This window comes from Podarcis erhardii (genome assembly GCF_964252035.2).
Source record: "Podarcis erhardii genome assembly, chromosome: 11".
Classification (NCBI taxonomy): domain Eukaryota; kingdom Metazoa; phylum Chordata; class Lepidosauria; order Squamata; family Lacertidae; genus Podarcis; species Podarcis erhardii.
In genome coordinates, this window is record NC_138501.1 from 12,085,956 (window position 1) to 12,103,816 (window position 17,861).

Here is a 17,861-nt window from a genome sequence, read left to right on the forward strand (position 1 = left end):
GCAGCCGACGCCGCTGGAGAGAGATCTGTGTTAGTAGGTCAATACTGTACGCTCCTCACAACGCACACTCCTCATGCCAGCTTGGGCGGTGAGTGGCGGCTGCCGGTCCCCAATCGGAGCTCTCCGCTTTCCCGGGAACGGCCAATGGATGCGCCCGGAGTGGGGGGGGGAGGGACAAGGGCAGGGCCAGACTCGAAGTGAACCCCCTTCCCTGCTCCGCCCTTTCTTCCTCTCGCTCTCTCCTCGGACGCTTCCCCTCCTTCTATGTGTTTGTGTGTGCGTTACAGTGGATGTGCGCGCTGCTGCTGGGTATTGCATAACTAGGCGAAACTGGGGGGGTGGGGAGGGGTGAGAGAGAGGAGGAGGAGGAGGGAGAAAGGAGAAAGCTGCTGGCATTTACGTAATGGCCCAATGGAGAGCCGGAGAGGCTGGAGTGAAGGTGGAGACCCGGCCTACTGCTTGTCGCTGGGCTCCCAGGCTGGCGCTGCAACGCGCTGGGCAGGGTTGTGGGTCGCATTGCAGGACGCCGGTGGATCGGAGCCACCCACCCCGATTGCAACATAAAAGGAAAGCCCCGGCGGCTGCTGCGCTCCTTGAACGTCCGCGCGAGGGAGTCGCTGAACTCGCTGCCAACGCGCGCGCGTAGAAATATGTGATCGCCAAGTATTTCCGACTATTTCAGAAGATCGCCAAGTGTTTCAGCCGCGAGATGTTGGGAACGGAATTGCGAAAAGCGGCGGCGGAGGGAGGGGAAAGAGATGCCCGTGGGGGGGGGGGGGGAGAGAATTATGCTTTGCGTTTCCAGAGCTCAGGGAGGAAAAAGTAAATGGGCAGGAATAGATATTGGCTTGCAAAACAAGGCAGTTCTCAGGGCTGGTAATACATACAGTTGCCATCTAAAGGGGCATTTTCTGTAGAACTATTCAGTCCAGAGTCTAAAATTCCACCATCGTTTTCTTCCCATCGTGTGAAAGAAAAATGTTAGCTCCAGAAGCAATCAACCAAAGCGAGAACAAATGGAGCTTTTGTTTTATTTTCTGATCCTTCTGTTTAACATCTAAACTAAGTTTAAAAAGGAACCCAAATGTCATTACCTAGAATATTGGAGTATGTGTCTGTAAGCACAAGAGAGAAATTATATTGCAAGTAAGAAATTATATTGCGCAAGATGCTGCAATGCATGGCTTGTCATTATCAATGCATATTTGCCACCAAGGCAGGGCAGATGGGTAATCTGCCAGTGAATTAGGTTTACCTTTGGTTACCAAAGAAGCCTACTGAGATAGACTGCTTGGTGTGTTTCCTGCTGTTATGTCAGCTGGCATTTTATGCTACAGGCGAAAAAGCCTATAATGTATGCATGAGAGTAGACCTAGCGTCTTTACTCAGTGAACTACAAGGATGAAGGATTCTGCTAATTTAAGTTCCACTGACCTAATTTCTCGCAACACAGCCATTACATTTGCAGAATGAAAACATTATCACATCACTGAGCTAGGAAATCAATGCATATTGTTAATTTTGTGATAGGATCCTTTTTTTCTCCCTTAAAAAAAAATGGGCAGATGAAACCCTAATCTGCTATGGTTGTACAGTGAATCATTCACTAAAATGCAAAAAGATAATCTACAAAATAGGATGGTGACATCTAGGCCTGCATTTCTGTTAACTTTCCATTTTGAAAAATGTCATAAAGCAAAAAACACCCCATACTTGGAGCCTTGCTTGCATGAGCAATGCAAGATTCCTCCGCCCAGTCTTGGGGCTTCCCCACTCCCACTGGGACATGGCTCGCAAAAGTTCAATACAACCCCAGAACATTAAGGAAAGCATGGCAGTTGGAGTTGAAGGGTTGGTTGTGGCAATCTGAAAGGGACTACATATTGAATGAGCAGGAACAGACAGCCCCTTTTGGACCCACAAATATTGTGTATTAAGTTAACTGCAAATCTATTTTGAGTGATGCTTTTGTACATCTTTGTGTTTAGAGAATGACTCATGAAGGCACTAACTTCCATCATGGGATCTGGCATGTGAATCACTCCCATGAATTACTAAGAATTGTGTAGACGAGGGATTGGAACCGGTATGTGAAACTTCAGCATTCTCAGTTACTAGTGCAAATCAATCCCAAATGATGTTTAGTATTTAATTACCGTATGTTGGACGCATAGGTTTAGCTGACACCAGTCAAGCCATTCAACCTCTTAAACAGCATTGCACTGGGGAAAAGTCATTATTTTAAGCAAAGGGTTTCGTTTCTTTTCTCTAATTTAGCATAAAGCAGCCTTGCCACTAATGCCTTATAAAAAACATGGTTAGACCAGCTCATTAGGACTAACTGATGGTGACTCTGCATGGCAGGGGAAGTACGCCATCTTCTTCCTCTCTCCCAGCCTAATGTTCCTCCCACCAGCTGCTATGACGTGGGTGGCACTGTGGTCTAAACCACTGAGCCTCTTGGGCTTGCTGCTCAGAAGGTCGGCAGTTTGAATCCCCACGAAAGAGTGAGCTCCTGTTGCTCTGTCCCAGCTCCTGCCAACCTAGCAGTTCTAAAGCACACCGGTGCAAGTAGATAAAGAGGTACCACCATGGCAGGAAGGTAAATGGCATTTCTGCGTGCTCAGGTTTCCATCACAGTGTTCTGTTGTGCCAGAAGTGGTTTAGTCATGCCGGACACATGACCCAGAAAGCTGTCTGTGGACAAATGCCAGCTCCCTTGGCCTGAAAGTGAGATGAACGCCATAACCCCATAATCGCCTTTGACTGGACTTAACCATCCAGGGGTCCTTTAACTTTAACTTTACCTATGAAAATGGTGGCTGCAGATCTACAATTCCTTTTGCTGCAGCCAACGTTTGCCCCTAGAACCATCACCTCCAGGACTAGTCAGAAGGCTGCAAAAGCATCCCTTGACTGACTTTCAACAGGAGCACATTGTTTGGCAGTAAAATTAGATAAATAAATAAATAATCTGATGTTCCTGTGGTGCCTGCCGGATCTTAAATTTAGTTCTGCTAAAGAAGGATAGAAAAGATGTAGCCTAACAGAAACCAGCAAAACTGTGAAAGGATGTTATAATCTAATGGAAATCATACTGAAGCTTCATACAAATGTAGCATTGTATATACCATGTCGCATTTACTTTCAAGTCTCTTCATGAAAATTATATGCTGAGATGATACCAATATTTATAACTAGAGAACATTATGGATTTATGTCACAGATGTATTGTGTCTCAAATATTTAGTGTATTAGTAGTGGTGGTGGTATTTATTGAATTTATATACCCTGGGGTCTCAGGACCATTCACAAAATAAAATCAAGATAAAAAAACCACAGAATACATAATAAAAATAAAACCATCCAATAGCCCCCCCCCCAAGAAACACATTTTAAAAGGGCATAGGATGTCGATCAGGACAACCAAAGGCCTGGTTAAAAAGGAACATTTTTGCCTGGCGCCTAAAAGTGTATCATGAAGGTGCCAGGTGGACTTCCCTGGGGGCGAACATTCCACAGACGGGGAGCCACTGCAGAGAAGGCCCCGTTCTCGTGTTGCCACCCTGTGGACCTCTGGAGGAGGAGGCACATGAAAGAGAGTCTCAGAAGATGGTCTCAGGGTCCAGGTAGGTTCATATGGAAAGAGGCGGTCCTTGAGGTATTGCGGCCCTGAGCCGTTTAAGGCTTTATAGGTCAAAGCCAGCACTTTGAATTGGGCCCAGAAACTAATTGGTAGGCAGTGCAGGATCTGTGTAATATGCTCAAACCGTCTTGCACCGGTGAGCAACCTGGCAGCTGAATTCTGCATTAGCTGAAGTTTCCAAACCATCTTCAGAGGCAGCCCTACGTATAGCGCATTGTAGTAATCTAATTTTGAGGTTACCAGAGCATTGACAACTGTAGTTAGGCTATCCCTGTCCAGATAGGGGCATAGCTGGGCCACCAGCCGAAGCCGATGGAAGGCACTCTGGGCCACTGAGGCCACCTGAGCCTCGAGCGACAGCAAAGGATCCAGGAGGACCCCCAAGCTACGAACCTTCTCCTTCAGAGGAAATGTAACCCCATCAAGAGCACGCAACCTCCTAGCCATCTGGTCTAGGGAACCACCCACCAACAGTGTCTCTGTCTTATCTGGATTGAGCTTCAGTTTATAGGCTCTCATCCAGTCCATTACCGTAGGCAAGACACTGGTATTAAAATGACTGAAGGTAACCAACTTTCTCAGGCAATCCCCTAACGAAAATGATTCCTAGCATTACGGAATAAGAAGATGTACGGCTAGGAATAGCATTCCTTGCATACAGCCAACTGCAAATTGACCTAGTCTAACAGTTGTTAATAGGATTAAGCATAGCATCAGTCCACATCTGGAACACTGCTAAAGCCAAATGGGTACTGTTTGTACTCTTAATGTATATTTACTAGTAGCAAGCCGAAATAAATTGATGGTTACATTGTAACTGAACCCAGTGTACATGAGGCAATACTTGTTTACTGGGCTGCTGAGTGTGAAGAAACATCAAACATTGCACAATAACTGCACAGAATGAAAAAGGAAAGCCTGTATCTATTGATATGCGCTCTCCACTTCCCCAAGCGTGAGAAATTTCCTTTTGGATAAGAAAGCACAGGGGACATATGGTGGATTTGTGATACCTACAAAATATACATATAAGAGAGCATCCAGACTGATGACACTAAGTTGCAAAGTAGCAACAGCACCCCAACACACAAAGTGCTGGTTAATATTGGCCATCACCAATTTAAACAGCTCAAGCTTTAGTTGATGAATCTGCTGGTTCGTTTGCAGTTTAGTTTTTTCTCTGGCAGAGGCAAAAACTAAAAAGAGTAAAATGAGGCATTATTCGGGGGTAGAGATTTGGTGTTCAGCCCTCCTTTAACCAAACTCCTATTTTACCTCAGCCTCTGGTCACCTGCTGAATTCATGTGTGCTGAATTTTTCAACTTTCAAATTCCAAAAATGATGGGTGCTAAAAAGTTGTTGTATCATGACTTGGGAATTCAAAATGTATTTTAGTTAAATTGGTATAAATCGATATAATTTAATGTTGCTTGGTAAGTAAAATGTGCATAGAAATCATTAAAAATGATTGCAAAGTACTTGCACTTATATATTAATATATTTATTATTATAATTATTTAGCATTACCTGACATTTTCAGAAGGTAAAATTAAAATTCTTTGGTTTTCCAAAAGCAGTTTATGTGCTTCTTCCCCAAGCATTGACTTACCAAGCTAAATACTGTCCAATCACAAATATACCGTAATAGCAGATATGAATTCCTCAGACCCAGAAACATATTTTTTTAAGACCCCTTATAGGAGAAATTTACAAAAAAAATCACCTCCTAAATGTGGTGGGCAACACTGATATTGAGTCACCAGAGGGTCAGTAGTTTTTAACATTTAACATGGCAGTGGCGAATTGTGTCTGGTTATTAAAGTTGTATGTTTGCTTTTCATTGGTCCACCCTGAATTTACAAACCTTTAAACCTCACAAATCATTTAGCCATGTAATTCTCTGGGAATTACAAACTCAAGACGAACAAAGGTTTGCAGCGCTGAACTGCAGTAATTAAGTGCTTTTGAATTTGCACCTAAATGTTTGGCTTTCTTTCGCCCTTGACCACCAGAGTAAGGAAAGCAATTTGTCTAATGACGCTAGATGTGTGGAATAATTTTTAAAGCGCAAACTCATTTAATAACATTTGTTTATAAGCCAGCTATGGCGGGGAAAGCAAAGAGATTGGCTTTTAAACTGCAATAGTGGTCAGATAATCATTTGCTGGAAGCAGAGGCAGTTTTAGGGTAGCATGACTGGTTCAGCTGCACTCGGCCGTGGTGCCACAGGGGGCGACACAAGCACAATGTCAAATTTTAGCATCACACAGAACACAGCTGAAATTTGAAAGCCCAAAGCCCACCACTGCTGAAAGCTATATAATAATAATAATAATAATTTATTATTTATACCCCGCCCATCTGGCTGAGTTTCCCCAGCCACTCTGGGTGGCTCCCAGTCAGTGTTAAAAACAGTACAGCATTACATATTAAAAACTTCCCTGAACAGGGCTGCCTTAAGATGTCTTCTGAACGTCAGGTAATTCTTTATCTCTTTGACATCTGATGGGAGGGCGTTCCACAGGGCGGGCGCCACTACCGAGAAGGCCCTCTGTCTGGTTCCCTGTAGCCTCACTTCTCGCAATGAGGGAACTGCCAGAAGGCCCTCGGCGCTGGATCTCAGTGTCCGGGCTGAACGATGGGGGTGGAGACGCTCCTTCAGGTATACAGGACCGAGGCCGTTTAGGGCTTTAAAGGTCAGCACCAACACTTTGAATCGTGCTCGGAAACGTACTGGGAGCCAATGCAGATCTCTCAGAACCGGTGTTATGTGGTCCCGGCAGCCACTCCCAGTCACCAGTCTAGCTGCCGCATTCTGGATTAATTGCAGTTTCCGGGTCACCTTCAAAGGTAGCCCCCCGTAGAGCGCGTTGCAGTAGTCCAAGCGTGAGATAACTAGAGCATGCACCACTCTGGCGAGACAGTCCGCGGGGAGGTAGGGTCTTAGCCTGCGTACCAGGTGGAGCTGGTAGACAGCTGCCCTGGACACAGAGTTAATCTGCGCCTCCATGGACAGCTGTGCGTCCAAAATGACTCCCAGGCTGCGCACCTGGTCCTTCAGGGGCACAGTTACCCCATTCAGGACCAGGGAATCCTCCACACCTGCCTGCCTCCTGTCCCCCCAAAACAGTACTTCTGTCTTGTCAGGATTCAACCTCAATCTGTTAGCCGCCATCCAACCTCCAACCGCCTCCAGGCACTCACACAGGACCTTCACCACCTTCACTGGTTCTGATTTAAAGGAGAGGTAGAGCTGGGTGTCATCTGCATACTGATGAACACCCAGCCCAAACCCCCTGATGATCTCTCCCAGCGGCTTCATATAGATATTAAAAAGCATGGGGGAGAGGACAGAACCCTGAGGCACCCCACAAGTGAGAGCCCAGGGGTCTGAACACTCACCCCCCACCACCACTTTCTGGACACAGCCCAGGAGGAAGGAGCAGAACCACTGTATGACAGTGCCCCCAGCTCCCAGCCCCTCTAGACGGTTCAGAAGGATGTTATGGTCGATGGTGTCAAAGGCCGCTGAGAGATCCAGCAGAACTAGGAAACAGCTCTCACCTTTGTCCCTAGCCCGCCGGAGATCATCAACCAGCGCGACCAAGGCAGTTTCAGTCCCATGGTGAGGCCTGAATCCCGATTGGAAGGGATCCAAATGGTCCATTTCCTCCAGGCGTGTTTGGAGTTGTTCAGCAACCACCCGCTCAATCACCTTGCCCAAGAATAGCAGATTTGAGACTGGGTGATAGTTGGCCAAATTGGCCGGGTCTAAAGATGTTTTTTTAAGAAGCGGTTTAATGACCGCCTCTTTCAGCGGGTCTGGGAAGGCTCCCTCACAGAGGGAAGCATTCACCACCCCGCAGAGCCCATCGCCCAGCCCTTCCCGGCTCGCTTTTATCAGCCAGGATGGGCAAGGATCCAGGAGACAGGTGGTCGGTTTCACTCGTCCAAGCAGCCTGTCCACATCCTCGGAGGTAACAGATTGGAATTGATCCCATGTAACAGGACCAGACAGAACTCTAGCACTCTCCCGCCCTGGCCCTGCTCCCACAGTGGAGTCTACCTCCTTCTGAATCTGAGCGATTTTATCTGCAAAAAACTTTGCAAAAGCATTGCAGGAGATCTTGGGGTCCCTACCAGGCCCCGGTGGTACAGGTGGTTCTGATAGATTGCGAACCACCTGAAAAAGTCTCCTCCTGCTGTTTTCTGCAGATGCAATGGAGGCGGCGAAGAAGGCCCTCTTCGCCGTCGCCATTGCCACTTGGTAGGCTCGACGTTGAGCTCTAACCCATGTCCGGTCTGATTCAGAATGAGTTTTCCGCCACCAGCGCTCTAGCCGTCTCAACGATTGTTTCATCACCCTCAGCTCTGGGGAAAACCACGGGGCTGTCCGGGCTCCATGCAATCGGAGAGGGCGCTTCGGAGCCAGACAGTCAATAGCCCTGGTTAACTCCGCATTCCAGCGTGCCACCAGGGAATCAGCTGAAAGGCCATCAACTTGGGATAAAGCATCCCCTACCACTCTCTGGAAGCCAATTGGATCCATTAAGTGGCGGGGGCGGACCATCCGAATCGGTCCCACCTCCCTGCGGAGGGGAAGGGTTGCGGAGAAGTCCAGTTGCACCAGGAAGTGATCTGACCATGGCACTTCTTTTGTTTCGCTTTTAGTTAATGTCAGATCACCAACATCCGTAGAGGTAAACACCAAGTCTAAGGCATGTCCATGGCTATGAGTTGGGCCAGACTTATTCAGGGACAGCCCCATGGAGGCCATGCTTTCCACGAAGTCCCGAGCGGCCCCTTGTAAGGTCGTGTCGGCATGGATGTTAAAATCCCCCAGGACAACCAAGCTAGGTGTCTCCAGGAGCATATCCGCCACGACCTGAAGCAGCTCGGGCAGGGAATCCTTGGTGCAGCGGGGAGGTCGGTACACCAGTAGGAATCCTGTACTGCCCCTATTGCCCATCTTCCAGAACATGCACTCAGAAAACTGGATCTTCCCAATAGGACGCCTGGTGCAGACTAATGACTTCCTAAAGATCACTGCAACCCCCCCTCCCCGCCCACATGACCTGGGTTGCTGTGCGTAAGAGAAACCTGGTGGGCAAGCAGTGGCAAGGACAGGCCCATCTGCTTCATCCAACCAGGTCTCTGTCACACATGCCAGATCAGATCCTCCATCCACAATCAGGTCGTGGATGGCAGTGGTTTTATTCATCATTGACCTGGCATTGCACAGCAACACTTTCAGGTCATGTGGGTTTCCCTTGCTGATTCTAGTATTCATCCGGTCAGGACCAGACCTGGAGGCAGGGATAGTGCTCAAACAACGACTAAACCTGCCTCCTCGGTAATGACATGGTCTGGTCTTAGCATAACTCCTCCTCCTGCCCGTGATCACTGAGATCGGGTGTCCCAATACATCTCCCCCTGTGGAACCTGCCCCACCCAATCTATTGGCTGAGGCCCACTCCCAGGCAGCCATGACCCTTCCCCTTAAAAGGCAAAATACAAACTATATAATAATTTAACAGAGTAATAATAATAATAAAACAAAACAGAACAAAACAAAACAAAACAAAGCAAGAAACAATAGCCCTGACTAAATGCTTATCCCACCCCAAGCAAAAATAAAATAATGAAATAATATAATATTATAAAAAACAACAACCACCATTTAAAGTGCTGCAAATTAAAAGCGATTAAAACATTTAAAACCATTGTGTCCATTGCTGCCGGTAGCTGCTCAGACCTCTAAACTGTAGTGGTAGTGCAGGCCCCGCCCCCTAGGCCGGATGGAGTTGGCAGGAGAGGGAGCGGTCTTCCCAGCACTCACACAATGGCTATGGCTGCCATTCATCAGGAAGTCCCCCTGGAATAACACTTAGGAAATCGTCCCAGGATATTCTAAATTAAGGTTACCAGACGTCCCCGTTTCCCAGGGACAGTCCCCAGATTTACAGATCAGTCCCCTGACAAAATCCTATCATTCCTACTGAAGTTGAAAAGTGCCCCCGGATTCATTGAAAAAAATCTGGTAACCTTAATTCTAAATTATATACCCTCTTGAATTATATACCCAGCACATGGAACCTCACAAAAGGACAATAAGAATGGACTCTCAGTGCCCTTACCACAGCAAAAAGACTGATACTGATGAACTGGAAAAATAAAAATGCGTCTCCCTTCTGCGATTGGATTGAAGACTTATACAAACTCTCAACATAGGAACAACTTGCATATAAACACAGACTTGCCATGGACAAATTCAATGATATTTGGAATCCATTCTTACAAACACTATAATAGATTAAGATCTGGTGAAGTACAGTAATACCTTTGTAAAGTATACAGTTTTTCTCCCTCCTTTATTTTCCCTTCTACACGTGTGCTGTTTCTTATCTCTCTCTTTTATTTACGTCTCACCATGTTTAGTGCAGAGGGACGTGGGTGGCACTGTGGGTTAAACCACAGAGCCTAGGACTTGCCGATCAGAAGGTCGGCAGTTCGAATCCCCGTGATGGGGTGAGCTCCCGTTGCTCGGTCCCTGCTGCTGCCAATCTAGTAGTTCGAAAGCACGTCAAAGTGCAAGTAGATAAATAGGTACCACTCTGGCGGTAAGGTAAACGGCGTTTCCGTGCACTGCTCTGGTTCGCCAGAAGCGGCTTAGTCATGCTGGCCACATGACCTGGAAGCAACTCCAGAGTCGGTCACAACTGGATCTAATGGTCAGGGGTCCCCTTTATTCTTTCCTTATGTTTAGTGCACATATACCGTAATTATGTACTTAGTTTGTTTGTTTGTTTTTTGCTCAACACACAACAAAAAAGCACAAAGTAAACCATAGAGAAAGTACCATCAGTCATGCCATACATAAAGAATTAATAAAAAATTCATAATTCTTAAACTGTAAAGGTCTCTTCTTTTTAAACCTGACTTCCCATTTACTCCATAATTCGAATTACCATTCTTTACTGCTAATACATGTTGTTACTGTTATCTCAAATCACACCAAAATATGTTAAATCTCATAACTGATGAACGATGTTGCTGGAATTATTCAAAAGCCTCTACGGATTTTAAGTCAGTATTATTAATTTTCAAATATATTTTAAATACTTCCCATTTTGAAATGAATTCTTTCCTTGGTTTGTTCTTTAGTTTTTCGGATAGGCTATCTAATTCGGCATAATCAATCATTTTTTGGACCCACTTAATTATGTACTTTTTGAACTTTCAATAAAGATGTCTGATTTTTTTTTTCTTTAAAGAAATCATCCCTGGACACTTCCAAGCACTAGTGATTGAGGACACCATCCCAGATACCCCAGATTTGACTTTCACAGCATTACCCATGATTATTAACAAGCCAGAATGACTTTGTACTCCTGGAGCTTGGATGTTAATGAGTAGCTTACCCCAACCCACATTTGAATGTGCCTACAGGAGGCGGGCAGCATTGCATCCACTTGTGTCCGTTGCTGCCTTGCGCGCACATCTGGCCAAAGTTGGGAAAGGGTCTCCGTATGTTCAAATTGTGCCTGCACAGACTGCAATCGTGTGATCAGGAACCCTGCAAAGATTCCCCAATGGTGCAGATGAAGGCGACATGTGTACGGTTTTGGGCATATGAAATCTCTTTCGCACCTTCCACTAAATGTGCACCTGGGCCAGGGCCAGCAAAAGCAATCTGATCCCCAGACTTAAATTCAGATGAGTGTGTCAAGAGTAATCTGGAACTCGTAACAAATGTGATAGAATTGTCAAGCTGGCTAGGAAGCTCTGGTGCCAAACCAAACTGATTTCCGCAGGGATGAAACCAGCAAAGGGTGTTTCTGTGCTTTGGTCTTGCATTGTGTGTTCCTAAGAATTTTTGGCGTGAAAATCTTACATTGGCATTAGGAAAAAATCGCGATATGGAATTACGAAAAACATTGATGATGATGAGAAGCAGGACTATGATGTTGAAAGCACTTCGGAATTCAGACCGTGGGAAGCCAAAACAAAAATTATTACAATTTGGAAGACAACTGGACTTTTTTAATTTCGATTTGATTTGATTTGATATGTTAATTAGATGTTCTTATTGGAAAATTAATAAATGCTTTTAAAAAAAGAGAAACTCTTACATTGGCATTGATAAATTAAATATATGGCATGCCCAACAGGTGTATTGTGATCTACCGATAGATCACTGGACGTCTGTGCTAGATCACTGGCTCCCCCCAAAAAACTCAACCACCTTGACCTGAACCCCTAAAAACAGGGCTTTCATTCCTAAAAAAAACCTCAACAACTTTCACCTGAACCCCCCAAAATGGGGTAGATCACTGCCAGCTTGTAACTCTGTGAGTAGATCATAGTCTCTTGGGAGTTGGCCACCTAATGCAAGCTATGCATTGTCTCCAATTTATCTTGAAATGTTTCTCTCTTTCTTTAGCAAGATAGTAGCCTTAGGTTGCATGAACACAATACCTTTAAAGTACATGGCTTTCTCCAAAGAATGATGAGAACTGTTGTTTACACCTCACAAGGCTATAATTCCTAGTACCAGTGGCATAGTGTGGGGTCCACAGCGGCAGTTCCCTGGGTGCAAAATTGTTTGGGGTGAAAAAATTAGACACCCGGTGCTGCCTCTGTGCGCTTCCATCACTGGGCTCGGTTGAAAACAGCTTCCATGCAAACCAGGAAGTGACCTCTCCAGACAATAGAATGACTCTTCTTTTCTTATCTTTGCAGCTGCAATCTCCTGGGTGACCTAGATGCCATTTGGCAGTTGAATGTGCATGAATACTCCGTCCATTTCTCCCCCTTCCCCCCACGTCTGCACGGTCCCGGACACTGGCAACCCATGCTACACCACTATCTATAGTTCCCAGGATTCTTAGGGGGATCTCATGTGTTTTGAATGTATGGTGTTTCCACAGCCTTATTCAGACAACATATCCATGATTATGGATTGTGGAAGAGCAGGCTCATGCAAGGTGCTGACATACACACAAACAAGCACACTAATATTTATATATCCAGTAGAAACTGTATGCTGTATGTTATATCGATGGGACCTAACACCGAGCAACTTGGCAAAAATGTATAAATCAAAATCAAATAAGTGTTGGAAATGTAAAGAGAAAGAAGGTTCTTTTTATTATATGTGGTGGTCTTGTTAAAGCTTACACGGAAATGATATATAATGAATTGAAGAAGATGTTTAAAACAATGTTTGTAAAAAAAAAAACCCAGTAGTCTTTGTTTTAGGAATTATAGGGACAGAACTATGCAAACTATAGAAATTTATTCATGTATGCGATTATAGCTACAAAAATGTTACTTGCCCCAAAATGGAAAGAAGAAGAAGTCCCAGCAAAAGAAGAATGGATACAAAAACTTATGGAATATACAGAAATGGCAAAACATACCGGGGGGGGGGGGGAGGAAGAAATCAAGGTAACAAACTTTTAAAAAAGGAATGGAAATGGTTTATTGATATTTACAAATAAACTGTAAACAGATAAGAACATTGGCAGGATTGCTGTAATAACCTGTAGTTTTATAAGAGTATATATTTAAAGTAGATGAATAAATGAGCAAAATTAAGTTAATTTGGAATATGCAGAAAATATAAGAAATAAATTTAAGGAACCGCAGAAGGGGGGGGGGGAGAAAGTCAAGTTTTGAAATGTCAAAATGATTGTAAAATTATTGAAATGTATAAAACTGAAAATTATAAAGGAAGGAAGGAAGGAAAAGAAAGAAAGAAAGAAAGAAAGAGAAACTGTATGCTGTGCTCACAACTTTGGACAAACCTGTCATTAATCTTCTTAACCCCACACTCCATCCCTGCATTCATTTCCACAGAAACATTATTTGTATTGGGGTAGCATAAAATGAGTCATCCTGATTCACTTTGAAGTAATACTATGTATATGACATACTTTCATAGGACTTCATGCTTGATGTACCTAAGATCTAGAGCTCAGTTTGAGTCAGAGCTCTCTATTACTTATAAACATAGTATTATAGACATGGAAGGGACCACAAGGGTCATCAAGCTGAACCTCCTGCAATGCAGGAAACATTTGCCCAATGTGGGATTCGAACCCATAACCCTGAGTTTAATAACCTCCTGCTCTACCAACTGAGCTATCTCAGTAGTTTGCTTTCAGGTGTCAATGTTTTGGAAGTGAGACTGAAAAATGAACATGAGATTGAATTGGAGCATGTTCATTGAATACCCACCGTCGCCTATCTGATCAGGGATGAAAGATTGGGGAGAAATTATGCTTGATCAGAGGGCATGACTTCACAGCAGATTTGATACCCCAGGTGTTTGGGAAATGAAGCACCACACTACTGCCTCCACTGCTCTTTTTATGTAATGTCAGTGGTGTGCTTTCAACAGAGGAATGGCACAATCCTTGCCCAATGAGCAATATAAGACAGGGATGCGGGTGATGCTATGATCTAAACCCCTCAGCCTCTTGGGCTTGCCGATCGGAAGGTCGGAGGTTCGAATCCATGCAATGGGGTGAGCTCCCATGGCTCTGTCCCAGCTTCTGCCAACCTAGCAGTTTGAAAGCACACCAGCGCGAGTAGATAAATAGGTACCTCTGCAGCAGGAAGGGAAAACTGTGTTTCTGTGCGCTCTGGTTTCCGTCACGGTGTCCTGTTGTGTCAGAAGCTACTGTTAGGTCCATCATGAGATGTCTGCCAGCTTCCAGCCACTGATACCAGCAGTCTTCAAGCAAGCAAACTTGCCTTATTATCGCTCCCTAGCATCCCACTGCTAGAGGATTGCCTCCTTCCATTCACCAGTTTGCCTCCTCCAAGTGGAAGAAACCTGGGCAGTGCTGAATGTCATATCCATTGCCAGGTGTGTCCTGCTGGAAATAGAAAAGGGTTTTCCCCTTGGCCTGCCTGTATATCCACTCAGTTGCCAAGTGCTTTTGTGACATCACAAGAAACCCACAGCCAATGGCAACAACTGGGGAGGCATCATCTTCATTGCTTTGAGCCTTACAACGGTGGGTGGACCTATCAGTGATTGTGTGCTTGTTTATTTGGGATGGAGGTGGTGCTGTGGTCTAAACCACTGAGCCTCTTGTGCTTACCAATCAGAAGGTCAAAGGTTCAAATCCATGTGACGGGCTGAGCTCCCGTTGCTTTGTCCCAGCTCCTGCCAACCTAACAGATGGAAAACTTGCTAGTGCAAGTAGATACATAGGTACCATGGCGGCGGGAAGGTAAACAGCATTTTCATATGCTCTGGTTTCTGTCACAGTGTTCCGTTGTGCCAGAAGCGGTTTAGTCATGCTGGCCACATGACCTGGAAAGCTGTCTGTGGACAAATGCTGGCTCCCTTGGCCTGAAAGCAAGATGAGCACCACAATCCCATAGTCGCTTTTGACTGGACTTAACTGTCCAGGGGTCCTTTTCGTTTACTTTACCTATAACTTTACCTGAAAGAGCGTCTCCACTCCCATCATTCTGCCCAGACACTGAGGTCCAGTGCTGAGGGCCTTCTGAGGGCCCTTACTGTGAGAAGCCAAGTTACAGAGAACCAGGCAGAGGGCCTTCTCGGTAGTGGCACCCGCCCTGTGGAACGCCCTCCCACCAGATGTCAAAGAGAAAAACAACTACCAACCCTTTAGAAGACATCTGAAGGCAGCCCTGTTTAGGGAAGCTTTTAATGTTTAATAGGTTATTGTATTTTAGTGTTCTGTTGGAAGCCGCCCAGAGTGGCTGGGAAAACCCAGCCAGATGGGCAGGGTATAAATAAATTATTATTATTATTATTATTAGACAGTGATGGAGGAGGGCCCTGAAACACACTCAATTAGTGGAGGAGAAGCAGGTTAGGAAGGGTTAATGTGGTCCTCAAAAGACATTCCTAAAGGAATCCATATGGATGGAAAGGGATTTGAGATTGCCTAGCAAAAACAAATGGGAAGGCTAATTCCAACTGAAAGTGGAAGTGAGGCTGCCATAGATCCAGAAGAGATCTGACAGACTTGTTTACTTTCTTTTTTTCCTTTTGGTTTAACTGATTCATTTAATTTTGTTCAATATTTTGCTGGCAGTGTAGTGGCACTGTTCCATTTTCTTCAATCTGTGACTCAGAGGAAGTGCTGGGAATAGAGATGGAAAGAAACCAAAAAGCTATACAGTAGATAGTATTGGTTTGTGTGTGTGTGTGTTTCTCTTCATCCCCACCATTGGATTAGAGGCAGCGGTCCCTTGTGCCTTTAGCAAGGAGCTGTATTGGTGCCCCCAATGAAAAAAATTGCTTTACCACAAGAGCCACAGTAGAAATTACTGGTGGAAATGTAAGGTAGTAAAAGAATTTTGGGAAATGATATATAATGAGTTGAAAAAAATGTTTAACATAGCTTTTTCTTAAAATAAACCCCCGAAGCCTTCCTTTTAGGAATTCTAGGTGCCAAAATCCCAAGGGAGCGGAAAAGCCTATTCATGTTTGTGACCACGGCTGCACGGATGTTATTGGCCCACAGATGGAAAGAAGATAAAGTCCCTACTAGAGAAGGATGGCAGGTAAAGTTGATGGATTGTGCCGAAATGGCAAAAATGACCATAAGAATCAGAAATCAGGAAGACCAAAATTTTAATACGGAATGGGGGGAAATAATAATTTATCTTAAAAAAATTTGTAAACAATTAAAATCGCTAGTAGGATTGGAACAACGGTTGTAGTTTAATGGTGAATTTTGGACACAATAGAGAGGCAAAAGATTTGGATTATCATAAAAGATGCAGGAGGAAATGATTCACAATAGGACCCACAAAGGGGAGGATGGAAGTCCAGGGTGAGTGATTTTCGTCAATTCCCCCTTAAAAAAAAATCTCAGCAGCTCTGGGCAATCTCCCCCCATTTTCTTAATTTGGAGCCCCCAAATTATACATGGGGACGTGTTATACACAGGAAAATACAGTATTTTAAAAAAGGTTCCTGGAATAATTTTTTAAGTGTCAAATTTAGAACAGGTTTCATTTTTGCACTAACTGCAGTAACTGTAATGTAAGGAGATTTTTGCTGTTATAAAGCCACTGGAAAAATAGCCTTCACCTGTCTAAGGTAAAGGTAAAGGGACCCCTGACCATTAGGTCCAGTCATGGCCGACTCTGGGGTTGTGGTGCTTATCTCGCTTTATTGGCCGAGGGAGCCAGAGTACATCTTCTGGGTCATGTGGCCAGCACGACTATGCCGTTTCTGGCGAACAAGAGCAGCGCACGGAAACGCCGTTTACCTTCCCGCCAGAGCGGTACTTATTTATCTACTTGCACTTTGATGTGCTTTTGAACTGCTAGGTTGGCAGGAGCAGGGATCGAGCAATGGGAGCTCACCCTGTTGCGGGGATTCGAACTGCCGACATTCTGATCGGCAAGTCCTAGGCTCTGTGGTTTAACCCACAGCGCCACCCGTGCCCTCCAAATGCTTTGGACTACAATTCCCATCAGCCCCAGTCAGCATGCAGTCCATTTCCAAACCTATGGGAATCTACCCCTTCTTAGATATATGTGACCACTATTTGTCTAGAGATTTTATGTCCAAGAATGACTCTATTCTGCTGATCAGCAAACCAGTAGATTGCTAACATCCCCACTATTTTTCCTTTGGCACCAGACACTTCAGATCACTCTGCATGGCATTGTAGTTTCTGGTATTTGCATATAATCACCTGTACATGTTGCGTTCCATTAAATGCCCCCTTGGTGTGTAATTTTCCCTCTGACACTTTCGCTCCCCTTAATTTCCATGTGCTCATTGCCAGAGGACACATCACATTGAAGAACATCATCTCTAATGAATGAGTCATTTGGAACCAGATGTTCCTCAGCACCTATCAGGTTTCCTCCAGAGATCCACAAAATTGGGAGCATTGTTTAAATCACCATATGCTGCCATTATCAATAGGCTTATGTCAGGTTCAACCTGTCTCAAGTTGGCTAACAAAATATAACTGTGAATTCTTTAAATAGAGTCTTGGATGTTAAGCAGACTAGGTGTAGAGAGTTTCAAACACTCACTGTACCAGTGTGGAATCAAGAGTGTCTAAAGGTGCTTACAGATAATCACTTAATATTTAATACAAATATTTAATATGAATTTAATAGAGATAATCATTTAATTTTTTAATATGAATGGATGTCATTAATATTGCAGTTGTTGTATAAAGGATTGCTATTTTGACTG

At 44.6% G+C, this 17,861-nt stretch overlaps 1 long non-coding RNA gene across 1 annotated transcript; it reads left to right on the forward strand.

Moving 5' to 3' along the window:
* The first annotated feature begins 22 nt into the window (after positions 1 to 22).
* Positions 23 to 12,878, forward strand: LOC309352231. Its single transcript, XR_014161173.1, has 3 exons — positions 23 to 88; positions 1,989 to 2,086; positions 12,389 to 12,878. It is a non-coding gene; the product is annotated as an uncharacterized lncRNA (long non-coding RNA).
* Positions 12,879 to 17,861: the final 4,983 nt, after the last annotated feature.